Genomic DNA, 10,097 nt, shown 5'->3' with positions numbered 1-10,097 from the left:
CGTGGAGACTGATATGTCCACTGAGGTCTGTGCACCCAGAGGGTGGTCACTGCTGGGTTGGGGCGAGCTAGAATTCTAATATGATTGAATTGCTAGATATTTTTCATTCACTATTTCTTATTTTCCCCTTATTATAATGTACTAGAGGCCCAGTGCATGAAATTCATGCACTCTGGGGGGGAGGGGGTGTGTCCCTCAGGAGCAGGCCTAAGCTGTCAGTCAGACATCCTTAGCGCTGCTGCGGAGGTGGGAGAGGCTTCTGCCACTGCGGCTGCACTTGCCCACTGTGAGCCGGGCTTCTGGCTGAGCGGTGCTCCCCCTGTGGGAGTGTACTGACCACCAGTGGGCAGCTCCTGCATTGAGCATCTGCCCCCTGGTGGTCAGTGCGCATCCTAGCGACCAGTTGTTCCGCCATTTGGTTGATTTGCATATTAGCCTTTTATTATATAGGATTGATGAGTAATATTAGATATCTAGGAATGAAGTAGACTGAGCACGAGTAGAATGAAGTAACAGGACAAGACTGAGACTTGTGTGGACAGAAATCTTCTCAGGAAACAGGACCCATGGCAGATGTCACCCCCACCCCTGACTGGAGCGCCTACTTTCCTTCCCCCACCCTCACTGGCCTCTTTAAGTCCAAAAAAAGGGTGTATTTTAATTGTACCAGTATGTGTAGTTTAAATTCCTTGAGGTCATATGTGTCTTGGCATACCTCCTTTTGTCATGCTGCATACAACTTTATATTTAGGGAGTTGTTGCAAGAGTTAGCCACAGAAATTATATTCCTAAACAGTAACAGAGCATTGTTTTTTAAGTGTGAAAATGAATTCTTCTTTAATAGCAGTAGGGAAGAAAAAAAAAGCAGACATGCTTAGACCAGATGATTTCCACATCTAAGTTGGATTTTGGGGCCTCTGGAAATCATCACGTCACGAGGATTTTTTTTTAAAAACTTAATATAGTGATGAAAATAATAGCAATTCTATTTATTTGGATAAATAATTTATATTAGAAAATATACAAAATGTTTTCATTTAATTCATGGGACAACCCATCACTAAGTGCTATTATCATCCTTATAGCTCAAATATGAAGAAACTGAGGTTTATCAGAGAGTCTGAGGGACTTGCTCCATACCCGGACAATGGATGAGCTGGGCTGAGGAGCAGCGTTTTCAGCCTTTAAACCCTGCTCATCACACCCATCTATTTTAACCTTTCTAATAATAATAAAAAAAATAACAAATCACTTCCAAAGTGAAAAGGCGAAGTTTCTTACATGTGACTTTGAGCATTTTTTCATGTCTCTGGGCCATCTGTATGTCCACTTTGGAGAAGTGTCTATTCAGGTCCTTTGCCTACTTTGTAATTAGATGTCTGTCTTCCTTTTGTTAAGTTGTATGAGTCCCTTATATGTCTTTGATATTAGCCCTTTATCAGATGTATCGTCGGCAAATACGTTCTCCCATACAGTGGGCTCCCTTTTTATTTACACCATAGAATACTGTGCAGCAGCAAAAAAGAAGGATCTTTGAGACAGCATGGAAGGTCCTGGAGAGCATTATGCAAAGTGAAATAAGCCAGTCAGAGAAAGACAAGTATCACATACTCTCACTCATTGTGGAATCTAATGAACAAAATAATCTGATGACCAAATTACATTCAGAGACATAGAGCATAGAATTGACTGACAAATCTCAGAGGGAAGGTGGGAGTGGGTGTGTGGGTGGATGGGGAGAGATTAACCGGGGAACTTATAGGCATATATGTATAGCCCAAGGATACAGACAATAGTTTGGTGAGGGCCTGGGGAGAGAGGTCTGGGTAGGGGAGGAGGGGGTCAATGGGAAAAAAGGGGGACATTTGTAATACTTTCAACAATAAAGGTAAATTTAAAGAAAAGAAATCGCCATGGATACTGTCATATGCAGTACCGATGGACAGAGGAGACATTATATGGTGGTCCCTTGGCCAATTTCCCTTCGACTTGAAGTCCCCTAATCGTCATCTTAGGATTGATATTTTTCTCCTCTGGAGAAAAAGCAAATGGAATTAGTCAATTGTGTCTGGTAGCTGTTAAAGTAGGTGTCAACAAGATCTAGATGAGCCTTTTCCAAAAATAAGTTCCATGTACTGTATCCAGTACACATTTACTTCTTACCAAGTTTCCATAAGAAATCTGGCCATGTTCTCAACCTGGCCAGTTTGCTGTTTTTCTTTCTTTTTTTTTTCTTTTTTTTTGTCCTCCCCAAGAATTTTAATACCATACATAGTTGTTACAATATTATTGACTATATTCCTTATGCTATACTTTACATCCCCATGTCTATTTAGTGACTACCAATTTGTACTTCTTAATCCCTTCCCCTTTTCACCCAGCCTCCCAATGCCCCGGCTTGCTGTTTGATGCTGCTAAGAAATGAAATGAAGTAAAGTTGTGTCTAACTGGATCTCACTACAGTCCACATTTCTGCTCCAAAGGAGATTATAAAAATGGTCAAAACAGCTTCTTTTTTAAAAAAACAAAACAAACAAACAAACAAAAACAGTATCTGATTTAGGTAAAATTCCTGTGTTCACTCCTCCAAAGCTAGAGGAGATATTGATTTCTTATCAAATATCTAAAAAGAAGAAGGAGAAGGAAGAAGAGGAGGAGGGGAGAAAAAAAAATGTCAACAAGCAGAAAGCTAAAACACCTTGTAATAACATGTGAATGGTGTTACCTTTTGTTCCGGGCATAGATTAAAGGGGCATAAAACAACACACCGATTGATCTGAGTGTCTTGTTGTTCTGAAACCTCAGTTCTAGTGCTTACTTTAAAAATGTTGGTTCTTTTCCAGAAAAGCCACCTCTGACTTTGGCAAGTGTACTCCAAGACCTTAAGTGCAAGAACCCATTAGTGAGGCGATAGCAGAGAGTTGCAGAGAAAGCACCAGGGAGTTGTGCTGCAGAGAAAAGGTGCCTCCCTGCACCTGCGCTTCCTGGTACTTCACACAAGACCAAGTATTTTGACACATGGGAAAAATGGGTGGAGGACTAGCAACCCCTGAAATCATTATTATTTTATGTCAATTATACTTACTAATATACACTACTAGGGCCCCAGTGCATGAATTCGTGCACCTTGAAAGGAACTGTGGGCCGCGAGGCTGCGGTGGGCACAGGGATGGGTCTCAGCCCATCCTCTGCGCCCCCACCTGACCCCTCCTGCCACGGCCCCGGTCCCTCTCTGCCAGCAGCCCCACTCCCGCCACCGCTTCCACTCCCAAACACCGACAGCGAGGAACAATTGGGGCCGGCGCCAGCAGCAGGTGCAAGCGGCAGCTACTGCCTGATCGCCCCTCAGGAACAGGGGGAGGTGGAGAAGCTCTCGGGGCGATCAGGGCCAGCAGCTGCCGCTCACACCTGCTGACAGCGCTGAGCAATTGGGACTGGCACTGGGCGCCGGCAGCAGGTGTGAGCGGGACTGGCGCCGGCAGTGGGTGCGAGAGGCGGCTCTGGTGCCGACAGTGGGTGCGAGCAGGGCCATCACTGGCAGCGGGTGCGAGGGGTAGCTACGGACCCTGATCGCCCCTCAGGAGCGGGGCGGGTGGAGAAGTCCTGAGAGGCGAACGGGGCTTGCAGCCACTGCTCACACCCACTGATGGCGCCAAGCGATCGGGGCTGGTGCTGGGTGCCGGAAGCAGGTGCAAACGGTGGCTCCAGCACCGGCAGTGGGTGAGAGCGGGGCTGGCAGCAGGTGTGAGTGCCAAGCAGGACCGCGGGGTGCAGGAGCCAAGAATTTTCAGTAACCACCAGAGGCTCGCCCTGATGACAGTGACCGGCGCCCCACCTTGGTCTGATGCCCTGGCTCACCTGCTACACCATCCTGCCGCAGCCGATACCCGCCATGTTCTGCGCTCTGCTGCCTGCTGCTGATGCCCGCCATGTTCTGCACATGCCCCCTGGTGGTCAGTGCATGCCATAGCAACCAGTTGTTCAGTTGTTCAGTTGTTCGGTTCTTCTGCTGTTTAGTCTATTTGCATACTAGGGTTTTATATATATAAACTAGAGGCCTGGTGCATGAAATTCATGCACTTGGGGGATCCCTCAGGCCGGCCTGCACCCTCTCGCAGTCCGGGAGCCCTCAGGGGATGTCCGACTGATGGCTTAGAGCGGGCCTAAGTCGTCAGTCAGACATCCTTAGCACTCCACAGAGGCGGGAGAGGCTCCCGCCACTGCCACTGCATTTACCAGCCCTGAGACCGGCTTCTGGCTGAGCAGCACTCCCCCTGTGGGAGCACACTAACCATGAGGGGCAGCTCCTGAGTTGAGCGTCTGCCCCCTGGTGGTCAGTGCGTGTCATAGCGACTGGTCATTCTGCCATTCAGTTGATTTGCATATTAGCCTTTTATTATATAGAATAGGGGTCCAAGCTCTCTAAATAACTGAAATATTTTGTTTTAAAAACAAATTATTTGATTGGGGGTGGGCAGTGGGGAGGACAGGTCATGCCACATCACTGCCATGATGATGCCTCCTGATTTAAGACCCTTCTAGTTATTTCCCCTGCACCATACAAGAGCCCAAGATCCTCCAGCACACCAAGTGGCCGGCCCGAGCCAAGGTGCGGTGACCAAGGGGCATGGGGATGGTGGCCAGGCTCAGTCTGGGGCTGCTGCCTCTGGTGCTGTTTCTACCCATGCAGATTCATTCAGACGTTCCTTTGCACAGCACACCAGAACCTCCTGAACCCACAAAGGTATCCAAATGTGCCTTGCAGTTCGCAGCCAGTCTCCTTGTGGTCTTGTTTGCCCTTCTACATCTCTACCTTTAAGAGACTCAGGCCAAAAAATATCTACAGTTCACCAACACATATTCCACAGCCCAATCCATATGGCATCTTGAAGTACAATGTGACAAGGAAAAACAGGTCTTTATCAAACCTACTAATTACTAACCTACCAATGCAGAAAATGTTGAGAATCTCACATTGGGCTGGTTTAAAGAATATCTGCAGGTCTGACTTTGTAATCCCTGCCCCTGTGTAGTCTCCTTCCACAGTGTTCCAGCACACCACCTGACGCTTCCTCTGAAACTCTCTGCTAGCGACCTACCACCTCACTAACGGGTTCTTGCACTTAGGGTCTGTGAGTGCTTGACAAAGTCAGAAGTGGCTTTATTTTAAAAGTAAGCATGGTCAGTCAATGAGGCAGGACCGAGAGAATGCCACTTTGGCAAATACACGATAGAGTAATACGCTCGGCCTTTCCTGTTCTCTCGTTGCCTGTTCTCTCCCTCTGGAGTCACAAGCCGCCACGCCGTGAACATCCCTGTGGAGAGGTCCATGTGATGAGGCCCCTGGGAGTGAGCTGGGGGCAGAGGCTTCGGCCCGCACAGACCTTGCCACGACTGGGACCCCAGGCGAGAGCTTGGCCGGGATCTCGTGAGTGACCTGCGCCAGAGCAACCCAGCTAAGCTGCTCCTGCATTACTGAAACCCCAAAAGAACTGTTGTTTTAAGTGGCCAAGTTTTGGAATAATTTGTTGTGCAGCAAGAGATAACTAACGTAATCTAAGCTTCATTTGTATTTTATAGATGAAAACATTTTATGCAGCGTCCATACATAATTTTGTGCTTCTTCATTTATTCCTTCCCATTAAAATGTTTTTTTCACTAGAAAGTCCTTGGGGAAAAAAGGAAAAATATAAGTTAAACGTGTGGCATGAATATTTTTAGATACATTAAACATTTTTTCCTTACACCTCTTGAGGAGGTTTAGGAACAAGGAGAGTATACGAGGGGAATTTTGATGACTTCTGAGGTGTTACTGAGGGTTTTCCATCCTGGCCTATACTTATTTGAAATTCTGTTAAATCTATTATTTAGCAGCATTGCTGTGTGCTCACTTTTCTCATAAGACTTCACAGTGTTTGATTCTCCAGCTCCCTCCTTCATACCCTCTGGCGTGGTTAAATATTGAACTGAACTTGAACTAGAGAAAGTAAAAATTCATGGCTAGTCTTCCTATAAAACATTCTTGTTAGAATCCTTGATGAAGTTTTCTTTTCATTAAAAAGGTATTTTTGGGACTCAAAAAAAATTGCCCAGTTTTGAGCTTCCAACCCTTGAGGTGTTCTCACAGTGGCTAACAGCCCCGATTCCTGACAGAACCCCGTGACTCCTGAGACAGCAAGTGAGAGAGGTTGGCAACCGTGACGATGCCAAGGAATAGCAAACACACACTTTTTGGCACTGCACTCTCCCCATCTGAGTTCTTTGGCCCCGTGTTTCCCAAGTCAGTTCTAATGGCACCTAATGCGACAAAAACCAGGGACAAGACCTGCTATACCCCCGCCTGTTTTCAGGCGTGGCTTACAAGTATGTACCTTGCTGCAATATTGTTTTTTGTTTTTTCCCAAGATGGCAGAATTTTATGATTTTAGTAACACAAATACAATGTGTACACAACCTGTCTACTCATTTTCTTCGCTGTGCAGCCTGGCATTGGGATTGGTGACTCTGATGGCCAGCTGGGCTGCTCTTTCCACAGTGGCTTTGTGGTTCTTTGAGGAGACGTTGCGAGCCGTCTCAGCACAGTGAGATTTATTGCTCATCAGCAGCACTTCAAGCTCCTTGACGTTATGGACCAGGAACTTCCGAAAGCCACTGGGCAGCATGTGCTTTGTCTTCTTGTTGCTCCCATAACCAATGTTGGGCATCAAGGTCTGGCCCTTGACTCTTCTACGCACCCTATTGTCAATGCCTCTGGGTTACTGCCAGTTCCGCTTAATTTTGACATATCGGTCTGACTGGTGCCGGATGAACTTCTCGGTCCTCTTTTTGACCATCTTGGGTTTCACGAGGGGTCTGAGGGCAGCCATGATGCCGAGTAGGAGGTGGCTGCCACCTCCGCAGGCAGCGCCGAGGAAGAGAGGGGCTGCAATATTGTTTTGAGAGATCTGCTTTTAAAGTTCTCTGAGACAGGATTTGTTTTCTTTTGATGATTTGTACACTAAGTCAATAACACCAATAATGAGTCTATTTATTAAAGGTGTGCTCCACTCAAGGTCTTTACCAAGTTTTCCTAAAAACCGAATAAAAGATACTGAAGGGCCACAGGAACATTTGCTTTGATGAATGACTTGTGGAATCCAGATCGTGACTCTAAAAATCACAACTTTCAAATACCTATATTTATTAAATAACACACTTCCCAGGTTCCCTAGTAATCCATATTTCAAAAAAAAAATGTTACTTATATGCTTTGTAACATTATTTTGAACCAGGACTTTGGTTATTGCCCCCACTTTTCATTCTTTCTTATTGGTTTATCCCAACAGTTATTGCCCACACATTATTTCCACGAAAGCCATTGCTTTTTCATCCATTGTAGATGTTTCCCTTCACTGTGACAGCTTTCAGGCAAATTAGGAATAACTTCCTTTTCCAGGACCCCTCAAAGCACAGGCACCGCTCTGTGGAGACCACAAATCCCCTCATTGTTATTGAGTTAGTTGCTGACTGTTTACTATCCTGCACCCACCTAAGTAAAAGAAGTATGTTTTGGCAGTATGTCTATCATTTTACTTTTTATCCAAGCTCAGAGGTTCCCCGCAACCCGCTTTTCTTCCTCCGCCTCCCTAACCTATCACCAATGGAGTTCATGTAACCCACTTACGTCTCCTCCTTTGATTATAATGTATAAAAAAGGTACAAAATTGCCATTCTCCGGAGCATTATTCCAATACGTTGAGGTCCTGCTTCCTGGCAACTGTCGAAAGTTTGGCTCAAATAAACTCACAACAATTCTTTACAGGTTTGATTCTTTTTTTTTAATGTTAACATAGTATCCCTAACTTAAAACTTACATGCTAATTTTTTGAGAATTCAGGCCAACCACAGAAACCAATGATTTCATGATACCACAAACTAATGATAACTATTAGTAGTTTCATATTAATATATCAATTTCCATTTTCTTCTCTGAAGTTAAATGTTTTTAAAAACATGTATTAATAGCAAAAGAAAAATAAATTCATATCAAAAGTTTCATTTGTAATAAAATGTTGTCTTAGTGCTTAGACCCCTTGTCCCCTTCTCATGCCTTACAGATAAATACTGTCTTGTTACAAAGGCCCCTGAATCCTCACTTGACAGTTCGCTTTGCTTTAACTCTCCCTCCTCTGTGAAATTAAAAAATCATCTCCAAACACCATTCAATGCTTCTATCTCCCTAACAACGCCCTTACCAACTGGCTGTCTGACTTAAAAACAGAGTGTTTTCTAAATAGTTTGAAGTTGAATCATGATTTGCTTATAGTCTGTTCATTTGGCTAAACCCAAGATTAGTAACACAATGTAGCCTAGATTTTATCAGGTAGAGTCCTTCTCTGTTTATTTTAGGATGAATTAGGAAATGAGAAAAGCTTCCTCCTTAAAATAACCACAAGGAGGAAGCATAGAAGATTAGTAACACAATGTAGCCTAGATTTTATCAGGTTGAGTCCTTCTCTGTTTATTTTAGGATGAATTGGGAAATGAGAAAAGCTTAAAATAGCCACAAGGAGGAGGCATAACCCTTAGGTGTTAGCAGCCCAGGGCAATTTTCTGGAGGTCTAAGCTACTTGGGATTCCCAGGCTCGTCCACCCACATTGCATATCCCAGTTACACAATCTCTTGCAGTCCATTTGACCAGTGTTTGTATCATTTTCTCTCACCTACAATAAATAGCTGTTCATTTTTTTAGCCATGGCCTAAATAATAATCATAGTAAGTTAATAATTATGAAAACTTATTCCAAAGATTGTCCTTATCTGGACTACATTCAAGCCGCATCACAAGGCTGAAAGTTGAGTTCATGGGTTCTCCACATTCCACAGATGAGAACCTGAAGCTCAGAGGTGTGGGAGCCCTGACCACAGGATGTGAGCGCACACACCTTCCCCATGCACACTGCCTCCCTGGGGACGGCTGAAGCACAAAACTGTGGGAAAGCAAGTCAATCACTGAGTATGGTTTCTGTTCCAAGTGGCCCAAGGGCAAAACAAAATGTTTTTATTTTATTTATCAATTCTGGGAGAGAGATAGAGATAGAGATAGAGATAGAGATAGAGATAGAGATAGAGATAGAGATAGAGAGATTTGTTGTTCCACCTATTCATAATCCATTGGTTGACTCTTGTATGTGCCCTGACCAGGGATCAAACCCATAACTGTGGTGTATCAGGACAAAGCTCTAACCAACTGAGCTACTCGGCCAAGGCAAAAAACAAAATGTATTTACCACCTCAAATTACAGGCTAATTACTTCTCTTTTGCACACATTTCAGCTTTTCTCATACCCCCTAAAAGCCCAAAGGAACACACAGAGAATACTAACAAAGCAAGTCATTGAGAGAACGAAAGATACAAACAAAGATAGATAGAGAGAAAGAGAGATAACTGATAAATAGTTAAAGGGAGTACAGAAATACATTTGCCAACAGCTCACCTATTCATAATCCATTGGTTGACTCTTGTATGTGCCCTGACCAGGGATCAAACCCATAACTGTGGTGTATCAGGACAAAGCTCTAACCAACTGAGCTACTCGGCCAGGGCAAAAAACAAAATGTATTTACCACCTCAAATTATAGGCTAATTACTTCTCTTTTGCACACATTTTAGCTTTTCTCATACCCCCTAAAAGCCCAAAGGAACACACAGAGAATACTAACAAAGCAAGTCATTGAGAGAACGAAAGATACAAACATAGATAGATAGATAGATAGATAGATAGATAGATAGATAGATGATAGATAGATAGATAACTGATAAATAGTTAAAGGGAGTACAGAGATACATTTGCCAACAGCTACCACCACCATTCCTCAATGCCAATAATTTTTTATAGCTCCTTGGTAGAATATTATAGTAATTCTGGATAACTAGCAGATCTCTAAGCTGATAGGAATGGGAAAATATAACTTTTTTTCTGATTAATGTCAAAGAAAGGTAAAAAAAATACTGTAGGTTTAATGCCCTCACGTTTTTCTTAAAAAACCAATTCTAGACTTTGAGGTTTGCAGCATGCTGTTACACACAGGCTCACCTAGGGGCTCTGGGATTTCTG

The 10,097-nt window shown here is 44.0% G+C and overlaps 1 pseudogene; it reads right to left on the bottom strand.

Annotated features, from left to right (window-relative positions):
- Window positions 1-6,403: 6,403 nt before the first annotated feature.
- On the bottom strand, window positions 6,404-6,899 carry LOC102245120 (annotated as a pseudogene).
- Between the last annotated feature and the right edge of the window lie 3,198 nt (window positions 6,900-10,097).

Source organism: Myotis brandtii, unplaced genomic scaffold, assembly GCF_000412655.1.
Source record: "Myotis brandtii unplaced genomic scaffold, ASM41265v1 scaffold240, whole genome shotgun sequence".
NCBI classification, from domain to species: domain Eukaryota; kingdom Metazoa; phylum Chordata; class Mammalia; order Chiroptera; family Vespertilionidae; genus Myotis; species Myotis brandtii.
This window is presented reverse-complemented; position numbering and strand designations above follow the sequence as displayed.